This window comes from Phalangium opilio, unplaced genomic scaffold (genome assembly GCF_054372755.1).
Source record: "Phalangium opilio isolate 3A_F unplaced genomic scaffold, DU_Popi_V2 ptg000011l_1, whole genome shotgun sequence".
In the NCBI taxonomy this organism is placed as follows: domain Eukaryota; kingdom Metazoa; phylum Arthropoda; class Arachnida; order Opiliones; family Phalangiidae; genus Phalangium; species Phalangium opilio.
In genome coordinates, this window is record NW_028324147.1 from 3,207,752 (window position 1) to 3,230,277 (window position 22,526).

The following is a 22,526-nucleotide window of genomic DNA, read 5'->3' on the forward strand; positions in this document are numbered from 1 at the left end:
CCATTAACTTTAAATACAAGTCCTAGCTATACTTAATTTAATAAGCGAACCCTTTAAAAAAATATCTGGTTTTCTTTTTATTTTATGAGTGAAATATTTTAGTTTGCTTGACAAAAATTGTAAGTTTAGCCTCTGGTTTGGCCATTGGCCATTATACCACGTGAAGGAACGTTACCAAAAGCGCTCTCGCACTTTAGAATCCTTGATTTTAAACGCACGACCGATTCTAGGGTCAATTGTAGCAACAGCAGCCCAACCCAGCCCAGCCCTGCCTGAAGATGAGCAATTTTGAGAGTCTAGTCTTATTAATATCTTAAAGACTTAATGAAATTAGTCAATAAGACGGTAATGGTCAAACTGCTTCTTGAATTTCAATTATTTTAAATTTATCTTTTTGCAACTGCGTGTACCTGTTTTTTGAAATATGGTAACTTAAATTTTTGTTTTATAATTTTTTTCTTGTAGACTCTTTTTAACCCAAGTATTTTTAGCATAATTATTTAAATCATTAGTTATTAGTTGGATTATTTTATGCCCTTAAAGGGAAGGTGAAAAGGAAAATCAAGTCTGTTTTTTAATCGATTCTTCTACTAATTACGAGACCAATATCTGCCCTAATATTGAAACATTTAGGAAATACCTAAGAATGATTTTAAAATCCAAATTTCTTCAAGATTTCATGGATAATCTTAAATTTGCACCTCACTGACCAATCACGTAACGCCCTGCCTTTTTATTAACAAAATTCACGTGGCACGCTCTTTATCTCGTGCCATTATTGACGTCACATCGCGCGCAATTTTTACCGAATCTCCATCACGCTAAATTTCACGAGCGTCAGGGATTTGAAAAATACAAAAGTTGATTTGAAAGCCACTCCTGTTTTTATTACTCCATCGTCGTCGTGGTATCTTTTTGATATCGCCGATCAAGTTTTTGACCTTCCGAAGTTGGTTAAGGACATATAATAATATATCCACGTAGAAATTATTAAATATTTTGGGGGCATTTAATTCGTTTCGCATCTATTTGAATTCATTTAATAAATATATTTTTGGCTCGCGACGATTTTCGTTAGGGTGGTGGTTGATAAATGGCAAATGGTGCATGGTGGTATTTGAAAGGGTGTTTCATCTTTAATTCATGATCGATTTTTTTAAATGCCGAACGCGATCTTCGACGTTATAGACAGATACATACGAATGAAGATGTTTTCGACCATGTTTCATCGATTCGTGCAATGATTACCGATTATATAATTATTTAGATATTCCAGTTTTCAAATATATCTTGATGAAACGCCGCGTTTTATAGGTATCGTCAAGAAGCGATATCTAGTTTATTAGGGAGATGGTATAAGATGCCTAAGTATTCCCGCCGCGCCATAGTGCCAGTCCCCCTTTCAAAATACAAGGGGGGACGTAAAAGGAGGCGCCAGGCTATTTCGCCTCTCCTCAGTCGGAAAATATGACTGTAATTTTCGTCATTCGCGTCGTGCTGACGTGAGTTTTCAAGAACCAATCAGATCGACGCTGGTTGTAATTTAGAGGCGGGAGGGATTAACTCCGGACCTACTATACGTTTGGACTGGAGATAAAGCTGGAAATGTGGCTCGAATTTATATCTTCTCCCTGATAAACTAGATATCACTTCTTGGTATCGTCATTTGATTTGGCAAGTCGCCGCGTTAAACTTATTCGGTGTTAACGTATACTTATGTTTCTATATAATAAACCCGAGTCTGAGGTTGGATTGGATTAGATTTGTAACTTCATATACTGTTAATGATTATCTCTGGTTTGTTTCAACTTCTAAATAATTTCTCAATTAACGTTTGAATGGTTTGTCTATGCGAGGGATTGAGAGTCATTATAGTCCAACTAAATGACTCGTCCTCAATCGTTAGTGGGGTTTATTAGACCTTAATTGTCTTCTCAAGTACAATTAGTTTCAGGCTTCCAGCTATGAGGATGTCATTTTTTTTTAATTTTATTTTGATGATGCTTTCCGGTATGTTTGAAAGGGGAAGACCACTTCAATATAATTCTGGTGAGGGTTCTATTATTCTGGACACAAAAGACGGGTGTTCTTCATCCCTTAAGGCTTAGTTTAGTGAACATGTTTTTGATGATATAAGAGAGAAAATTTAGGTGGTCCTATTAAGCCAGGGAAATTTGGTATTACGATTCATAATCGTCCACAAATTATATCGCCATAAACTTTGGGGAATAGGAAAACTGGTCTAACTTTAACAGCGCATGCGCTTCAGGGTTATTAGAGCATCAGCTGCATCATGCAGGTCTGGAACTGAATCGAACTGAATACTACAAGTTTTTCAGTCTGTTGTTTTAGATAGTGGTTGAATGCAGGCTTCATAAATGATTGGTAATGTTTATTTGTCTTGACACACTGTCTATAGACAAATTCGGAACTTGTAAACAGAGAAACAAACACACAGGGACGAGACCGCCATTGGGGTATTCTCCCTCTCGCCAAGAAGCTCCGCCAGAAGCAGTGCAAGTCGGTTAGCCTTCCGCCTGGTGTTGCTTCATGGCGCCAGGTAGAATACCCCAATATCGGTCTCGCCCCTGTGTTTTGGTTTCTCTACGAATTTGTCTATTCCAAAATCTTTAAAAATTTGCAAAGTAATACACCACCACCCACTTTGTTGTATAAGATCCCGTACCTATCATTAAAGTTTTAACACCTAATTATAATTATGGGAAAATACTTGTCGAAATTTGTGAAGAAAATGTGTTAAATACCATTGATGACTATTACGCCGTCAAAATATAAAATTAAGTATTTTAGCCTTTAAAAATAATGAATATTTAAAAGTTTTGGTTAATTGGTACGAGAAGTCTCAAACCCCGTGGAGATTTTACAAAGAAACACATTCTTCTATACCATAGAAACTATGTTATTGGAATAGAAGGTTCTGCCACTGCAGGATAATAATGAATTTTTTGGTTCTTAAGCTGTGTCTGATTGGTTGTCCCTGCTCCTTTACTATTGGCAAGAAGTGATATCTAGTTTATTAGGGAGAAGGTATAAATTCGCCACATTAAACATTTCCAGCTTTATCTCCAGTCCAAACGTATAGTAGGTTAGGAGTTAATCCCTGCCTCTAAATTACAACCAGCAGAATCTCAATGGTTCTTGAAAACTCACGTCAGCGCGACGCGAATGACGAAAATTACGTATTTTCCGACTGAGGAGAGGCGAAATAGCCCCGCCTCCTTTTACGTCCCCCCTTGTATTTTGAAAGGGGGACTGGGACTATGGTGCGCGGATACTTAGGCATCTTATACCTTCTCCCTAATAAACTAGATATCACTTCTTGGTATTGGTTATGTTTAGAACGTCGTAAATGACTGACCACACTTGTACGCGCTGTCTATTCCAGTATCAATTTTCTCTGGAACTTTTAGAAAATACGTGAGCCGTGAAAACGGAAAGCGAGAATAAATGAAAAAGAAAAAAATATAAACTTTTTCCCAAAAAGTTCAAGATTATCCTGTAAAATGCGTGATTCTGGCGGGAAATAAAGCACGTGGGAAGATCGAGGCAAAAGTAAAACTTGCTGGTTTTTTCCCCGCAATTTTTTAACACCCTAAAAATCTTTTAAAAAGTTGGTCCTGTCGGGTCGACGCCCTTGGTAATTCGTGGGCGGATATGTTATTGATTCTTTTAGAGGTTTTTTGGACACTTGCTTGTCATATAGACACGTTTTGTTAACGTTTTTTTGTAGAGTAATTCCGCGGGAAATCTTCCCGCCTAAACCATTTTGTCAGAATTTTTGAGGTTTTGTTTTGTCACACGTGACGTACGTGAGATTACGTTATTTTTGGTTCATTGCTCAAGTAGAACGACTTTTTATTTTTATTATTGTTATACTGGGAATTAGAAAGTGATCCTGCGACTTTTTTTGTTATTAATTTAATTATGTTAAACCAGGGATAGATAGACTTTTTTAAGACGGAATGGGTAACAGGGTTATTCGGGTGCGCGTCCTAGTCCACGACCCCCTTACCCGTGACGGGGGGGTATGAAAGAAGAGGCGGGTCTTATTTTCATTATGGCGTTGTATGTATATCCGGGTCAAATAAACGTCGTCTGCCAAGTTGGAATGGATTGGGCTCCGATTGTAATTTTTGAAAGAACATTGTTTAAAAATGGAAGTAACACAAGACATAGGGCTTGAAATCAAAACACATTTTGAAATACGATTTATTTCTCTTTGATGAAGTTGTAGTGATGCTTTAAAAGCCTTCATAGATATTACAACACGAACAGGTTTTAACAAAACACTAAGCTCACAAAACTCCTGGCCATTCACTAAGCCTTGGTTAACTTCATCAAATTCGCTTACAAAATTATGAGGATAGTAGACATGATTGGCTTTAGAAAGAATTAGCGAACACTTTTCACCCTTTACAGATGTACTCCAAATCCAAAACACCGGCAATAAATTCCCTACCTCTTAATTGCTATTAAAAACAATTCCCGAATAATTTCCGTGCCCTTGCTTTTAGACAGCTTCATTTTGAACCCCTGTAAAGATGCTTTTCTGTACAACCATAGCCCACTCGATCACGCGCATCACGACGTAAGCAGCGCAGCGTCCGGGAGCGCGGATCGAGTGGGCTCTGGTACAACGCAAGAGGGGTCGTAGTCATAGCGACAGATGTAAACAGGAATTACGTATTATTGGCCCTCCTTGTCAGCAACGTCACCAATACGTAGTTTTAGTGAGCCAATAAGAAAATTTAATTTTTTGGTTACGTGTTGAAGGAAGGGGCTATGTACTCGTCTATGAGTCGGACTGAAGTAAATATTAACCGTTGGGAATTCCGTCTTAAAAAAGTCTATCTATCCCTGGTTAAACTATGAATTGAATTAAATATAACAGGAATAATAAATTAGGCAATAAATATTGGTACGGTATTTTTGGGTGAAAGTGAAACTTCTCTTCTTTGATGATTTTGCTATATACATGGTTTTCAGACTAGAAGTATTGATACTATTTACACCAGGAGGCCAGGGTATTTGGTACCGCACTTTATCTGCCGATTATCCTGGTCTCCTGATGTAAATAGCGGTCGAATTGCACTTGCAAATGCCTGGCAACACTTGCCTGGTCACACTATGTATATAACCCTGTAGTATCTCAATTCCGTAGAAAAAGTCTATTATTAATTGTTAAAATATGCCCTTTTCAAGATTGAATTGATTGAATAAAAAAGTTTTCTTGTGATTATGGAAATCAATTCTCTAGAAAGGTGATAATAACCGTGACCGCGTAATCTCGAAAATTTCACGAATTTCCGATGAGAAATAATACGTGGTTAAGTATTTATCTCAAATTTATTGAAATATCCAAATTTTTGACCGATTTTTACGTCTTGTTTGGTGTTTTTAACGGATGTCCCATTTTTATTGGCATCTTAGAAAGAATTAGTTCGTATTTTTTCTTCTTTGCATGGAGCGCGGTATTAGTTTAGAAACTTGTTTTATAAGTACCTTTATGTCAAGATTACTGTCATTATTTTTAAATTTTCCGAACACTTTCGATGAGAAATTTAACCCAATTAGGTGTGTGCGTGAAATTTAAACGCCGCGTGACATCTGGGGTTTCATGACACTCTCTCGCGTGACGAGTATTAACACGTCTCGTGCTTAGCGCCTTGGATCTATCGGTCAACTGTGTGATCCAATTTTTAAGATTCCTGCTTATAAATAAAATTATTTTCAAGAATTTGTGCGCTAGAAAATTAAATACAATTATTTTCCAGAATTTCTGCGCTGTAAAATTAAATAATATTTATTCAAATTAAAGAGAGGTTTATTAAATCGAGAATGTACTTGGCGGAAATAGAGTATAAATGAATTTGTGATAGATAAAATATTAGGTGACTTGAATAAAATGGAAAACGGTGGAAGACCGCATCTGAATGTGTCAAGAAAATTGGTTTTGAGAATAAAAAATTTAAAGCTAAAATTTTCTCGGACTTCAATCATTTATTACGATTAAAATGCTTCGATCCATAACTAATAATTCCAAAATTTGTGCTGGCTAATTAACTTAAATGTCTGCGGCTCGAGTTTGTTAATTAAAATTAGTTAATTACCAATGCAAATTTAAGAATTGTTAGTTAATGCCGAGAAAATTTTACCTACAAAATTTCTTGTCATTCGATTATTTAAAATTAGACATAACATTCTTTTTTTTAGAAAAGGGTGTATAATGTCACGTGGTATATTTATTAAACTGACGTCACGCACGCGTAAATTATATCTTCAGGCATCTTATCTACTGCACCCTTGATGACGTCATTACGCAATAAATACTTGATAAATCGCTCGCAACCGAAAACACCCATATCCTAATTCAAATATTACCTTTGAAATTGAAACCCTTTAGTTTAATATAATTTAATTAGCGTTGTTCTATTTTAGATAATTGAAGGTTGACCACGGACTCAAATATACTCCCAATAATTCAAGTTTTCCTTAAATTAGCCTGACACCCTTAATTAAAAATCACGGATATCTATAATCATTTTACATTACTTTAATTGGTTGTCTTCCTTGACCTTAAATGACCTCGCCAAAATAATTCTTTCCATCAATGATGTCACGTTATAATTTTCATTCAAAAATTTAACCGAACCCTTCTAATATATATTTTTTTTTATATTATCAGAAATAAGATGTTTTCGAATCGAGTAATTATCTTTAGCTTTAGGCGAAGCACGATAAACTAACCCCCAAATAAATTGCCTAAAATTTTCCCACCGTGTTGCGAAATAATTTATATGTATTCTATTTTAGTTTTTTTTAAATAGTAATTGTTTTTAAATAGTAATTATTAATTTTCTTGTTTTAATTTATACTGCGATTAAAGGCAGGGATTGCGACTGTTTATTGTCGTTCGTATAACGTGGTTCCCGTCTTTCACTGCGTATTTAATTCGTATTGAAAACTTGTAGTAAATTAATTTCTTGTTTACGATATCGAGATGTTTGTATTTTCGTTTGATTTTAATATCAGTAAATCAACCGATTTAATGAACTAAATATCTATTTAAATTTATATATTTATAGAGGGTTTATAAAAGTCTACACCCATTTTGTCAATTTAGGCTTGGAGACCTTGTTAAAGTTGGTCTATAAATTAAGCCGTATTTAAATTGGTATAGAATTCCCAAAATCATTTGATTTTTCATTTTATTTATTTATTTACTTTTTCTTTAGTTTGGTTAAAGCTTTTTCTGTAGTCGATTGATTAAGAAAACAAGTGTAGTTATGGGATGGGAGTTTGTTCGTGTGTGGGTGTGTTTGTTTGTGGATATTGAGTACAAGGAGAACATTTTGTAAAACTCTGCGAGGTTTTAACGTTTTTAGAGTTACGCTTACACACGTAGCTGTTAACATAACGTAATCGTAACTTTTCTTCTTTTCAATTACTTAAGAAATTGATTGGAAAATATCGAGTGCTTGGGGTTATCGGGAGATGGACGGGGTCTATTGCTGACTGACGGTCTGAACGAATTTGACAGTTCCTATAAGTGGGTGTCTTGTTTAGTGTGATTGAAAGAGACCCTAAAGTAACTTCTTTTTATATATATATCTATGTAATTGACTTCAGCAAGTACTAATTGAACTGTAAGAATTACTGAAGTACTTAACTTTAAAAAGGAATTTATTGAGCGATGGGCACTTCTTTTTTTTTTTTTGGTCAGCTCTGGGTCAAAGGTTACGGTGGGATTTGATTTAAAATCGTGCGTCAAGCTTTTGATACAATTTAATTTATCATTAAAGTTTATAATAGTTTCTAAAACAAAGACTTGTTACGGTTGGACCCCCAAGGCTTAACAAACTGAAATTAAGATAACGTGAATTTAGATTTCGCGCTAGAAATGGCGTGAAAATGTGAAACGAAGTGTTGATGTATTTGCCATCAATGCGGAGAGTGATTCAATCATTGATTTCAATCCATCCTGCCGTTGATATCTTTTAAAACAAATACTAAAAGTTTTAATCATTAGTTTTTCTGTCTCGATACCTAAGCCTTGGCTTCTTACCTTGGTCTATTCCATTTAAAGTTTTAACTGTTGATTTATTGCGACGGTTTCTTTGACTGTTATTTTTTCTTCGCCTGGCAGTTATCTTGGCGTGGGGTTAAGTTCGAGGATACTTTAGTTTTTTTGAGTTTTCTTTTGAAACATTTGAATTCTAATTAACTTTGAAACATGGGCGGGAATTCGTCAGTTGATCCTGAGATGTCAAAGTCCCGAAATATTTTTTTTAAGGTTTTATTTTTTTGATTTGAAATCAAATCGAGGCGAGGCCATAAGGTCTATAGGGTTACAACTCCTCCCAAGTTTGGAATTAGAAAATTAATCATTCAATGTTAGTTGTCACGTTTAGAAAAAAAATGTAGGCTTTTTTTTAGTAGTTTGTGTTACTGAAATTCGGGTCCTTTTTAGATAAGATGTGAAATTCGCTCACTTTCTTGAGTGATCACTATCTGAAGGTTAATTTAAATAACTGAAAGCGGGAATACATAAGTTCATAAGATATATTCCATAAGTTTGTCACTGGTTACAAACTGGAGCTTGTCACCTTACAATGATTCTTTTATCTGTATCAAGAAGTGATATCTAGTTTATTAGGGAGAAGGTATAAATTCGCCACATTTCCAGCTTTACCTCCAGTCCAAACGTATAGGTCCGGAGTTAATCCCCGCCGCCTCTAAATTACAGCCAGCGTATACCTCATTGGTTCTTGAAAACTCGTGCACGTCAGCGCGACGCGAATGACGAAAAATAGCCCGGCGGTCTCCTTTTACGTCCCCCCCCCCTTGTATTTTGAAAGGGGGAATGGGAGTATGGGACTAAGGCGCGCGAATACTTAGGCATCTTAAACCTTCTCCCTAATAAACTAGATATCACTTCTTGCTGTATCTATTCCCGGTGACAGTTAATACCTAGACTACGATACGTCACAGGGTGGTCTGGGACTTTGAATACTTATCTCTCCCATTTTGCCATTTTGTAGAATGTATGTATATAGAATTATGGGATCCTGAATTTTATTTATTTCAAATCTTTCAAATTGATCTTAGCATTAATTTTAGGTTTAAAATAAAAACTCATACTCTGATATATATAAAACCCGTTCAAGGTAATATTGGGGGGACCAGGAAGAAAAAAAATTTTAAAGTTAATCTCTTAGCTACGGTTACGCGTTAAGCTTCCCGGATCTAGTTTTATATATATGTATACACATATCCCATATCTGATGGCGGCGGAATATCATAACTCGCGGTTTTAAACTGTATGGTTCGAGGTGTAAATCACTAAATCAATCCAAAGGTTATTTGCTTTACTTTAACTTGCATAGAACACATTGTATCTTCAATGAATTCACGTGTTTCCCGATTGTGAACCTTATATTTTTAATTATTTCAACTAATATCACGTGACAGAGGGGGTTTTCAAGCGTTTTTGCACGTGAAATTTGTTAAGAAAGCCACAAAAAATTATATTAAATTTTTTTAATAGTGGCTTGCCCCTCGTATTTTTTTCTCATTCTTTCATAGATATGTCGATTATAATCAAAAAATGATTTTCTTTTTCATTCTCGCCGTAATAACCTACCATTATATATATTAAAATTTCACCATGCATGAACTACTTTTTCTCTACATGATTTAGTTCATAATATCCCGTCGCCATAGCTTTCTATCAAGTTATAGATTCAAGGTGATATACAGGGTGTTTCTGATAATTCTGTCATAAATTAAGGGGGATGTTCTGTGGGAAATCAATTTTGAGTCGAAAATGTAACTTCTATCCATTCCATTTTGTTTACCACAAGGGACACTGTTTCAAATCGAGTTAAGATTGGATGGAGTATTTTACGGATGGCCCCGTTAAATTTAATTAAGAAATTGATTTGGAGATAGAAGTTACATTTAGATCGACTCAAAATTGATTTCCCAAAGAACATCCCCCTTACCTTAATTTACGGCAGACTTATCTGAATCACCCTGTATATAAAGGTGTAATTCCAGTAAAACCCAATTGGCAGTGGGGAGAAAAATATCTGAAGCTAAATACTTTTTAAATTTTTTGATGACCAGTTTTTAATTTGATAAAAATAGCCCCGAGATAAATACGTATGCTCGACTCCGACTCGAGCATTATACAAAAATTACTTTCAATTAAAATTTTCAAAGTTTTGAGTGGCTGTAGCTTGTAGAATCTTATAACAATGAAATTTTAATGTTTAAAAGAACAGCCCCTAAGGCAGCACGCGATGCAGAACATTCTTTGGCGTGGTCTGGGTTCAATTTTTAATGTCATGGTCACATAGGGTTTAAACGGGATGATTTGTGATTTTTCGAAAATGAAATCCATTCACGTTTCTCTTGAATTGTTTTTTATTTAATTTTTAAAATGTTTAACCCTTGGTTTGTTTCGCCTCGTGACTCCTGGGCCTCTGATTGGGTGTGTTTGACGCGGTCCCATTGATTCAAGGTTTCTTATTGGTTAATATAATATAACCTATCCTTTTATAGTCAGTTGTAATTGTTTAAAAAAGTTCTCTTTGTACTTTTTGGAGGTTTTGTAATTAAGTGGCCGTAGGTGAAATACATTGAATTGAATTATTATTGACAGTTATAAATTGCTCGAATAATTTTTATGCACTTTTTAAACATTTATTACGTCTTTCTAACTGCAATTTCATTGGTCGGTAGCATGGCGAGGTCAGGTTACTGCGCGTGCAAGGTGCAACACAGGCAGCGAGATATATTATTCGCGAGTTAAAATTCTAAATACATAATGATTAGTTTAGCCAAGCTCCTCCCACAAAGCCCGCCTAGATAGTAGATACGTTGACGTAGCTTTACGAGAATATATGACGTTTCCGTTACGTCACTTCGTAACAAACTCAGTAACCAGTGACAAACCTATGGAACATAACTTACGTATTCCTGAAAATTTTAATTTTGAAAGTTTTCATTCTTGTATTAATTTCTTATCTTTCAAACTCCAAAAATTCTAAAATAATACTAACATTTCTAGAAAACCAAGAAAGACTTCGTAAGAGCTCTAAACTTTAAATGGAAAAATTAATGAGTTAACCAACACATTCGAATTTAAGTTATAGGCGTAGTTAAAATTTTAACTAACGATCCATAATGATCCGAGTTACGCGCGAAACGACAGCGTTAAGTATTCAACACTATTTAATTTAGTTTAAACTTAAACTATCAAGAAAACTAATGACGCGGTAACAACCGCAACTAATCGCTTTTGTAAACTAACCCTTAACAATACCTACTTAAATGCAGTCCAAGTTTACCCCACTGAATAAGACTATTACTTTAAACGAATCGAATCTTTAATGGTGCAAACTGCGGGTGATTAAGTTAACGATGGCTTAATAAGCAGCAAATGTTGAAAAGAATATATCGTAGGCCTAGAACTAATATTTGTAAATGGTAATTTCTAAATGATCTTAATAAAGGGTGGAGCCAGCCAGCTCTTTTTTGGAAACATTGACGATTAACGATATCTTGGCTGAGGAAAAAGGAAACGCCCCTTTTTAAGTAATATTGACTTCATGATAGGTAGCCCCTCTCTGATCATTTATCAAATAATTCCCCTCCTTCGTCTTCCACCTTCTGCTGCTTTTAATGGCAATTAGTTATTTTACAAGACGCTATTGTTTAAAATTCCAAGGAAACCTTAATCTGCGGGGATAGAATGTGTAGCCAATTCTATGCACGATTATAGCCAAGCTTAGAAGAATGTAACGTAATAATCTGATATACTTTTAATTTTCCAGATTGTAGTTTAAAGTCTTTAATAGATACAAAGGAAAAACGCAGAAATAGTCTTAAATCTTTAAAAGCTATATATAAACACAAAGAAATGGAGTAAAATCTTTAAAAAGTATATAAAAATACAAAGAAATGGAGTAAAATCTTTAAAAATTATATAAAAATACAAAGAAATGGAGTAAAATCTTTAAAAATATATATATAAATATACACAGAAATGAAGTAAAATCGCCAAAAATACAGAGAAAATACGGTTTAACATCTTAATAAACAATATATATATATAGAAATAGTTTTAAATCTTGATAAATACAGAGATATTACTCAAAAAATAGTCTTAACTCTTAAGAAACGGTGAGAACTAAAGTCTCGAATTTTTTTAAAAATTCTGTAGAAGCAGATTTAGAAGTACGTGTGACATTGTATCAATTCTTTAGAAATACGTGAAAAATAAGATGAAAAATTTAGAAATAGGTGAAGAAAAAACCCCTGGACAACTTAGAAGGAAACGTTCAAAAATAAATCTCAATTCTTGGGAAGGCCCGTATATCAACATCAGCTTAAAATCTCATCCCCAATGATTTAAAACACCATCGACTTACACCTTTGTATTAAGAAAATAAACGTGACACTCAGTTCATACATTGTTATATAATGTTATTTAAAGTTTAACATAAATTTAATCAGCAACAAAAGAAACCAGAAAACACGTAGCGCTCCAATGACTTTGAATTTTGAAACGTCTCGTCTTTTATAGCTCAGCGTGATCATCTCACGAACGAAAAACCACTCTTTATTTAAACGCGATCAAAATAAATCCCATTTAGACTTTGATTTGTAGAGGCCTAAAATCCTCTATTTAAAGAGAGATTCCACCACCCCTAATATCATCGAAATGGCCAACCCCCCAAAGATATATCGTGAGTCACGGATTTACATAAAGACCACGAGGGGCTAATCACCCGCACATTCCATGAACTGATTACTGGTTATGCGTAGCGAAATCTAAGACCAATGTAAAGCCATAGGTTTATTAGATGATATGTTCCATAAGTATGAGACTACATATTCTTCGTAATGCTAGAGATTTACAGCTCGAGCTAGTTCGAGGGGGAACGACGGAAGCGAGAATTGAAGTCCTACACTCGGTGGTTAATTTTGCAGGACCAAGTTCCATCTAGGTCCTATTTAGTCTGCATTACTAAGGCTTTGACAGCAGCGCCTCACCAAGCCTCCCTCGCTTTACCTCGAATCTATGACCTACCTTACTCACTTCATGACAAGCTCCAGTTTCTAAGTTGCCAGAGATTAACAAACTTATGGTGAACATATCTTATGAACTATTCATACGCCAGCCATTTGTTACTTCTATTTGCGTTTGATGTGATTTAGTCATTAGTACAGTCAAAAGTACAACTTTTACACTGAATACATGGAGTGGTTAGCCCCTCGAGAGCCCCCTGGGCCCTTAATCCAAGAGAAAAAGGTACAGGAAAATTTCTTAACGTGCCTTAATTCTCTTCACATTTTCCCGCCTATATTCAATCTTATTACGAAAAGTGCCAATTAAAAGCTTTGCAATCTTTTAATTTTCATCGCGTCCCGATAGAACCTACCACAGTGTTGTTTTTTTAAAAATGGTCACTATCAACTGGGTGTCGTGGTAAAGCGTTAATATAGGGGGTTCCCGCCTTTTACAACGCTGACAGGAGACTGTGGTCACGTGTTCAAACTTCAAACAAGTCGAAATAAAATTTATGGGTATTTCCATAAGGTATCCTCGACTAATGTCTAATTTATGTGTTATCTTTTCCAACCCCCCTTCCCCCCTTGTATCGTTAATATTGGTGTATGAAAAACCGACCTCAAATTATAAATCAAAAATTTCTTTAAAGGTATAGTTTAATTGGGATGAAATTAAGTAGTTGTAGTCGGATTTTATCGATATTAAAGTGTAGTTCACTATTCCTTTGAATTCTCCAACAGGGTGTTCCAACTCCTAAAAAAGGACACTTTTAATGTCACTTATTATTTGGATCGCCTCGAGGAAGGACACGTGACCAATTTTAACGTGTTATATGGAAAATTAAAACAGCGCCAAACAAGTCTATTATCTCTCCCTTTTTAATTTGGCAGACAAATTTATAACAATCGGTAAAAATAAAAATTATATCGTGTAAACAGTCGACGAAACGAGATTAACGAGTTGGGGGTTTTTTGAGGTTTTTCTGGGTTTTTTTATTTATCCCCATAAATAAAAATTAATGTTACATATTTGTTTATTTTTGAAGATCATCGTTTTGACAATTTTACAGCCGACTCTTGAAAAGGGTTCAATTCCCATATTTCTTAACTTATAGACCATTCAAAATCTTACGTAATACCATAAGTTTGTTAATCTCTGGTAACAAACTGGAGCTTGTCATGAAGTCAGTGAGGTAGGTCATAGATTCGAGGTAAACCGAAGACGCCTGGTGAGGCGCTGCTGTCAAAGGCTTAGTAATGCAGACTAAATAGGACCTAGATGGAAATCCTGCATGCAAAATTAACCACCGAGTGTAGGACTTCAATTCTCGCTTGTCGTTCTACTAGAACTAGCTCGAGCTGTAAGTCTCTAGAGTAGCATTACGAAGTATAGATAGCGTCAAACTTATCTTATAAACTTATGATTATAAACATTTTACCACTGTATGACTTTCAATGGATTACTGCAGGCCCCTTCAACATCTTCTAAAATTCTGTCTCGTTTCTTGAACGTCTAAACCGCAAAAGTCAGAAGCATCTTTTTAGTATAGACCTACAATCTTTTAAAAGATGGGCCTTTACGGGTTACGTGCCAAGAATAATGAATGATAAAAGGAAATTCTCGTGCTAAATCATGATCCTTCTTCGTCACGCGATTCTAAGCTATGTATACCCAAGAAAGATCACGAATGCGTTTGCTTATACCGAGTAAAAGTTATAATGGCGTTGGCATTTTGATATGGCGAGTGTGAAAATTGCCAGTGCTCAGGCAAACGAAGCTAGCAATCTCATTATTTTAAAGACCTTTTAAACCTCCGCCCAAATTCGCAAAGAAATAAGGAAGACAATTTCATTTTAAAGAAAGTAAAGCTAGAGAAGATAAGAGAAGATGGGTAGGTGTTATACGTGGAATTTAAATATTTATAGGGCCTTTAGATAGCGAGTTGCTTTTATACCATTTTGGTCTTTTTTTATAGTTTTAAAACTAGAAAATTTATGTGATAGTTTTTAATCTAATAAGATGGTTTTGCGTTATTTGATAAGCGAAAAGTTAACTTAATAAGTTTGTATTGTAATTCTAAATTCTTAAGTGGAAACCAATAGACCATTTCAGAAGTGAAGCAAACACCACAGGGGTTGGGGAGGTCACCTTCTTGGGGTATTTCCCTCGCGCCAAGAAGCACCGTCCACTAGAGGCAGCGCGTGTCGGCACGTGTAGTTATTTATGTGAACTACGTCTAGCGTTGCCTCTTGTTGAATAGTTGAATTTTGGTTATGCCAGGGATAGATTTAATTTTAGAAGTAGGAATGGAGGGCAGAGTAACGTGGGTGCGCGTCAAAGTCCCGGACCCCCTACCACGGGACGGGACGGGGGGGGGTATGAAAGAGGCTGGTCATAGCGACAGAGGTAAAACGGAATTACGTATTTTAGCCGTCCCCGTCAGCAACGTCATCAAAACGTGGTTTAAGTCAGCCCAATAAGATAATTTAAACTTTTCGTTACTTGTTGGAGGGAGGGGCTCTATACCGGGCTATGAGTCGGACTGAAGTAAATATTAACCGTTCTCCATTCCTACTTCTAAAATTAAATCTATCCCTGGGTATGTGAAAACATTCTTGTTGTGTTGTTTATTTCCTTCTTAATAGTATACTTCCTACATGGCTCGCTATCATTCCATTAATATTTAAACAATAATACCCCGGACCTTGAGACTATAATCCGTTCAGATATAATTTATAATGACACAACAATCAACTGCAATCAAAAAAATACAAATAAACCTCATTTAGTTGATGGCGCCCTAAGATAAACCGAAAAACGTTGTAACCCAATCCACCCAATATAATCCCTACCTTTAGTAATTAGCGTGCACCCTAAATACCAATACCACACTCACTAACCCTAATTCCCCAAAAAACGTAATTTGTGTTTTGATTTGAATTGGTTGGCGTCATCAAGGCACTTTACTTGGCTTCCAAGGTTTTAAAAAAGATATAAAAAAACGCGCAAAATCGAACCTTGATCGAAGACACACTCACATCCGTTCCAATTATTATTAAATATTCGGTTAATTTTTCAACCTCAAATGTGTCGCGCCAAAACTAGAGTGATCTCTCGCCCAGATCTATGATATAGCATTGAAAATTATTAGTGTTTTGCAATTAAATATTTTAAGTTTTACTATTCCATAAATTAACCCTTTTTTAGAGTGTGTGCTCTTAATTTTAAATCAAGACCTAAACCCACCCTAGAAATTTAATTTTTCCGAAAACGTTTCACTGGTTTTCCTCGACGAGTAATTGCAATTATAATAGACAGGGTGTTTCGAAAAGGGTAATTAAAAGACCGATGTACAGTATGGGCAATAAATTTTGAGTCCCAAAATGTAACTTCTATGACATTATGATTTTGAACACAAGTTATGAACATTGGATTGTTTTACGGATGGCCCCCTTAAATTTAAATAAGGTATTGAATGACGATGCGGATTTAATTAAGGGGTCACCCATAAAGCACTTTAAATGGGGTGTATCCCTACTCCCTTGTGGCAAAAATTTCATAGAAGTATAGAACATTTGCAACTCTTTGATTACCCCTTTTGGCACAACCCTGTATAGAAACGATGGGATCGCGAAACTTGGGTATTTATTTATTTTTTTTTTGTGCTCAAGGTTTTTGTTTTCTTAACTCCTTTTGTCTATTTCCATTTTAATTTTAAGTATTTTGGAAATATTTTAGAATTTAGAGGACGCTGTTATTGTTTTGGCAGATTCTTTTCAACACTGAGATCTTTTGTCTACTTCTTTTCTTTTCTTTTTAACTTAATATGTTCCGTCCATGGATCTTATAAATTTTCCCTGGAGGGGTTATGGGAAAACTGGGAGCTAAGTTAAGCGATTGCTTTGTTTAAGTATCACTTTAATTTTGGGGATTGGTCTTCTCTTCCTTAAGCGTGGGTCTAAATACAGGTTGTACATTTTTTTTTTTCTCGCTAATTATAACCTTTTGTTTCGGATATAATCGTTTTCTTCAGTCGTGGTCGTGATGTTTCAAAAATTCGGATAACGAATTATCACGTTCACTCCTCCAAAATTTAGATTTTTTTATTATTAACTAGTTCTATGGCTATCTCAATCTCTAATGAGTTTTTAATAAATAACCCTGAGATTTCTATTTTTTTCTGGACTGTATTACTAATTTTCAACGTCAATTTTTCTTTGTTTTGCTTTAATTGTTATGGGTTTTTTTTTTGAAGTGAAGAAAATTAAATTTGACAATAGGTCAATTTTTTGATTATGAATGATTTGGTTTGGGCAAAGGGTTAAACATAGTATTGAAGATATTGAGTTCTTTTTTAGCTAAGAATTGAAGCTACTGAGTTCTTTTTGAAATTGAGGCTCAATGGTATTGGTTACATTTTGGACAAAGTATGAGATTGATTTTAATTGAAAGCTTAACGGCCCAACGGGCTTCGAGTACTTTTGAACAAAGACTTTGAGAACTTGGATGTAGACAAAGCTTAGATTATTATTATTATTAAATTTTAACATAGGCGAAGTTTCCGAGGTTTCGTAACCGTGTTCATAAAAAGCCATGTTTTCAAAACAGATATAGGCTTAAAACACATAACAAAAGTACCTACGTCATTTGCAAATGAAAAGCAGTGCGCGTAGGATTATTTTTAGAGAATCCATCCAAAGGCTTCGACTGTATTTTATCAAAATCCATAAACAGGGATTTCCCCCAGCATGACAAGCATGTTTCTCATTCGTCATTCGATTTCAAGTAAAATTGAATAAATAATTAATGTTTATATGCCTCCACCTCCAAATCGTATTATATAGTTAGAGAGCTCCCTGTACAATTCATCATTTTATAAGATGTACGTTGATTTATAGCTTAGCTTATATTCATCAGATTCTTTATAGCTTAGACTTCCCGAATGAAGGATTTTGTGGTTATGAATAAATATTATATCATGCATTAAACATAAACCTAAACCTAAACCTAAGAATCGCCAGACACATGGCGATCCGTCTTACTTGTAGTTAAGGTAATGTTTTTCGGCACCTCTCGCTCTAAGAACATGATTCCCCTTTATTTTTAGGTGGACTTATCATAAACACCCTGTATATATTTTTATGTAAACATTCTTGGGGAAAAGAGCTAAGGCGTAAGAATACACTGTTTTGTTTCGTAAGAAATAAAGTAGTTCTTATCAAATCAAATTGATAAATTGAATTTGAAAAAAAAATCCCATAAAATGACAATAAACAAGAAAATATTTGGTCCATTTTTATTTCTTTGCAGAACAAGAATTTTACAGGAAAAGAATAGGATTTGTTAATTTGTAAATTAGGTCAGGGATGTGAAGTTACAACCAACCGAGGGGCTACTTACTCACTTAGTTTTAATCATTGTGTTAATCTTTAAATGCTCCATGCATCCTCACTGGTAATCTGAGTGTTTAGCCCCTTGGTTTAGCAGGAAATCATTTGAAGAAATGATTCAGTCAGGGATTCCATTGTTCACGGGTGTGTCGATCTTTTGGACAAATTAATTTTCTAAGGGAATTTTTAACGCGTCTGGGCAATTAATGACCACGTTCGCAGTCAAGTACTTAAGACGTGTAGCGCCTTATAGACCGTAATTTTGCGTTTTAGTTTCGTTTAAAGTTTAAATTTCAAAATATCTAAAATAAGCATATTTTGAAAATGAAAATTTAATTGCACGTGCGTGATTTTTTTTCGCGCCAAACTTAAAATAATAAAAAATGCGCGAGACTTTTTTGTACACGTGTTTCCGTCAGGGACCTAATAGATGACCCTTGCATTTAACCTCTAACCCACGAAACGATAGTAAAGTTAATTAATTATTTAGAGTAATTAATTCAACATTGTCACGTTTGAAGGCGCCATTATACAGCCAATATTTTAAATTAAATGTTTTTAAAATCGATATAGTTGAAATTGTCACTTGCCCTGTAATCTGCAAAATTAAAAATTTTGTCACTCTGAAATATTTTGGGTGTCATGATTTCAGGGCTCTCACGCGCTGATCTCGTTCTAATATAAGCCCCGCCCACTTTAATCAGTTTTATTTTTTTAATTTTCTTTCTCAAATTACTTATAATTAAAATTACCATTTTTAATTTCGATCGGATAGAACTTAAGATAGCGAAAGTTAAGTATCTTTAAGCCTTATAACTGATGAAAAGATTAGTAAAGTTACTGCGTTTTAGACATCAACATTTCGTAGTCTGGCGCCCGAAAATTTAATATTTTTTATATAATTCGATTTAATATTTGAATTCCATAGATTTTTTTAATTAATGCAGATAATTATTTTATTAAAAAAAATGAAGTAGTGGGTAATTAAAATTCTCAGACCAAAATTACCCGATGCCTTGTAAGACTTACGCATCATGTAGAAATTGAAGTCTTAAAAATGTCAAGTATTTTTATATTATCATAAGTGAATAATTGAATAGTGAGCTAATTATTTATTTACTTATGATATTATTTAGTAAAATAAAATACCTAGTTATTTCTGTTATAATGCATTTTATAGTTTTATACTCGGTTTATTTTTCTGATAAAGCTGCACCTACGAGTTTTTAAATACCTCGTTGTTTTTGGGCTTGGTGAAACTACAGCTGGTGCGTTAAAAAACAAGCTTTGCTAATAATGAACGTAGAACTTCAAGTTCGAATCGAACGTAAACTTCTAATAATAATGAGCTTCTGACGCCTTTACTCTGAAAGTTAGAACATGGACATTATAAAAACTTCATAGAAGACAGGAAAACAGTCCCAGGTATTATCGGTTTACAAAACCTAGCGGCACGAGAGCTCTCTCTCTTTTTCTCTCTCGCAAGGTCACGAGAAATTCCAGCACCGTTTAAATCTAGGCGCGTGCAGGGGGATGACACGTGTTCGCTGTTTTCCCTCCCCTAAACTTATTGCGCTCGCGTCGGTAAAGAATTCTATTTCTTTTCTCGTCCTCTTTAAAATTAAAGTTCATGGTTATAGCTTTAGGAAACGTCGCCGTTGCGACTTCTAGAGGCAATTTGGGAAATTAAAACTAAGCTTATAAAGGTAGCCTTGGAATAATGGTTTAATATTTAACCTTCACGGTTCTTTTAGAAACCTTGAAACCTTTGCTACGTGTATTTTTAACCCTGATCTTGGTTTTTAATATAACCCATCAACCCCTCATAGTAATTTGTATACTAAATATTATAAAAATATAAAGTTTATTTCCATAATTATTTATTTATATATATATATAAATATTTCATTTATATAAAGTCTCTTTTTTTAATTTTTTAATCTCGGAATTTGGTTCAAGTTTGACAAAAACATCTAGTGATCTTAGGATCAATGTATGGTGTCAATTTAGAGTCAATTGTTTTGCAACGATCTTCGCATTCTTTTTCAGTGATTGAATTATCCGCTATTGAATAAAATTTAAGATTAATTTCCAAAAATTACGATTTTGTACTTGGCTTAAAATAACCAGTGGGAATTTTTGGTGGTTTAATTCCAACCCACGGCCTATTTACACTTTTAATTAAAGCGAGTTTAAAATTAAATACCAGGTACAAGTCCAAAACAATATTTCTTATCCTCCGTATTTGGTGTTTCTTCTTTGCATTCTACGCTCTCAAATTTAACGCAATTTGTTCCAAACATTTTTTCGCAATCGTCAATATGTTTACAGAAGCGATCTGTCCAAGAGAAAATAGAAAAAATTCGGATATCTTCCAGTATACCTCCCTTTTTGGTGTACAATTGCGTTATGTCAGAAAGGGGACAATAGAAGAAGGGTGACACTCTGTATGCTCTTTATACTTTAGTTATGTAACATGATTCTTCCCACGCTTACCCTCTTTGTTTGCTTCCCTACTCATCAAACTTCAGATGAGCATGGCACCGTGCTAGGGTCAATTCTATAACTGTCTGGTATTTACTAAATACTCAGCAATCAACCCATGAACAAACCTTGATTGTCTTGACGTGGGACAAAAATCCATCCACAAGCGCTTGCGCCTTGGGCCCTTGGCAAATAATTAAACAGCGCTAATAGAGTAATGATCAGGGAACTGTTCATCCCGTGTCTGATTCGATTTAGTAACCTTGTACACTCCAAATGTAAAATGATGTTGGGAAGAATCATGTTACAATTACCAAGTCCGCTTTGTGGTAGGTACACTTCTCTCCCGCCGGACGAATATTTCTTTTTACTAATTAACTCCTCGGGCTCTTAATTAGTCAGTTTAGACTGTTATTTCACGTGAATAGATATATCGCAATCCTACAACCTCTTATCCAAAAAAAAAGAAGATAAGTTATCCTTATCCTTTTATTAATACCTTCAGATTGAGTTAAAACCGAGACGAAACAAAGCGAAACCATAAAATAGGCGATGAACATTCTGCACGATGTTCTTGTAACTCGAATCAAGTCGCAACTGTTTAGAATCATCCTTGCAAACGTTTACTATAGCGCGACAAAAATGCAGGTACATGCTTTTCTGATGAAAGAGTACAGGCAGGGCAGGATAACCGTGACATTTGTTTATGTATTTTGTCAGTGTTTTCTAACGGATTAAGTTTAAAATTTATGTCTACGTTTTACGCGATGACGTTATAACAATTGTCACGCCACTTGTTGATTGATCATGGTTTCGTTTTTAATTAAAATGGCGATGATGACTAAAAAGGCTTACTCATCGCGTGACACGCTCCTTTGCCAGACATAAAATTAACTGCCGTGAGTATATTTCATCAACTGTTATAAACATTTTTTTTTTCTTTTTTAATAATTTTACGAAAGTAATTTATTCAAATACTAAAAGTTTTAAATTTTCTATACCTTTCGAACCGAGGGGCTAATCACTCTCAGAGACTTAATCATTTTAGTACTGTAAGATTACACTTAAAGTGAATTGCCATTCGTTTCGAATCGTGGTCCTTTCTTAGCTGCGCCAAAGTTAAGTTAATTTATTAGGTAAACAACTATGTCTTTAAATAGACTATAAAACCAATTATGACTCGCAAATGACTGGCAACACTTGTCTAAACGTACACACGCTGTTTATTCCGAGATTCCAAGGGTGTATCTCAAAAACATTTAAATTGTAAAGTATATGGGGGTGTATGTAATTACGTGGCGACTTTTATCTACATCCAAAACAACCAGTACACTCAACCGAAGTCAACACGTTGGCTTCGACCTGAACCGTCTACCTTTTTTATATAAAACCGTCTACTAGACCAAGAGATCAGAGAAGACTGATGGTACGAGAAGAACTCTCATACTACATATACGTTTAACCAAGAGTAGCATGATTAGGAAAATGTTAATCCTCTTCTGGTTTAACCTTATCGATTCAAGGATGGTTTCGTATTTGACCTTGCATTT

The 22,526-nt window shown here is 34.8% G+C and overlaps 1 protein-coding gene across 5 annotated transcripts in view; it reads left to right on the plus strand.

Annotated features, from left to right (window-relative positions):
• Window positions 1-22,526, plus strand: part of LOC149709874 (uncharacterized) — a 65,235-nt gene that overhangs the window by 25,282 nt on the left and 17,427 nt on the right. The window contains exon 1 of one of the 5 annotated variants that reach the window (XM_089858108.1): window positions 3,528-3,573. The exons of the other annotated variants lie outside the window; for them this stretch is intronic. The gene's annotated coding sequence lies outside the window, so the exon portion shown is untranslated. Of the gene's footprint in view, window positions 1-3,527; window positions 3,574-22,526 lie in introns of those variants that run through there. 5 annotated transcript variants of the gene reach the window in all.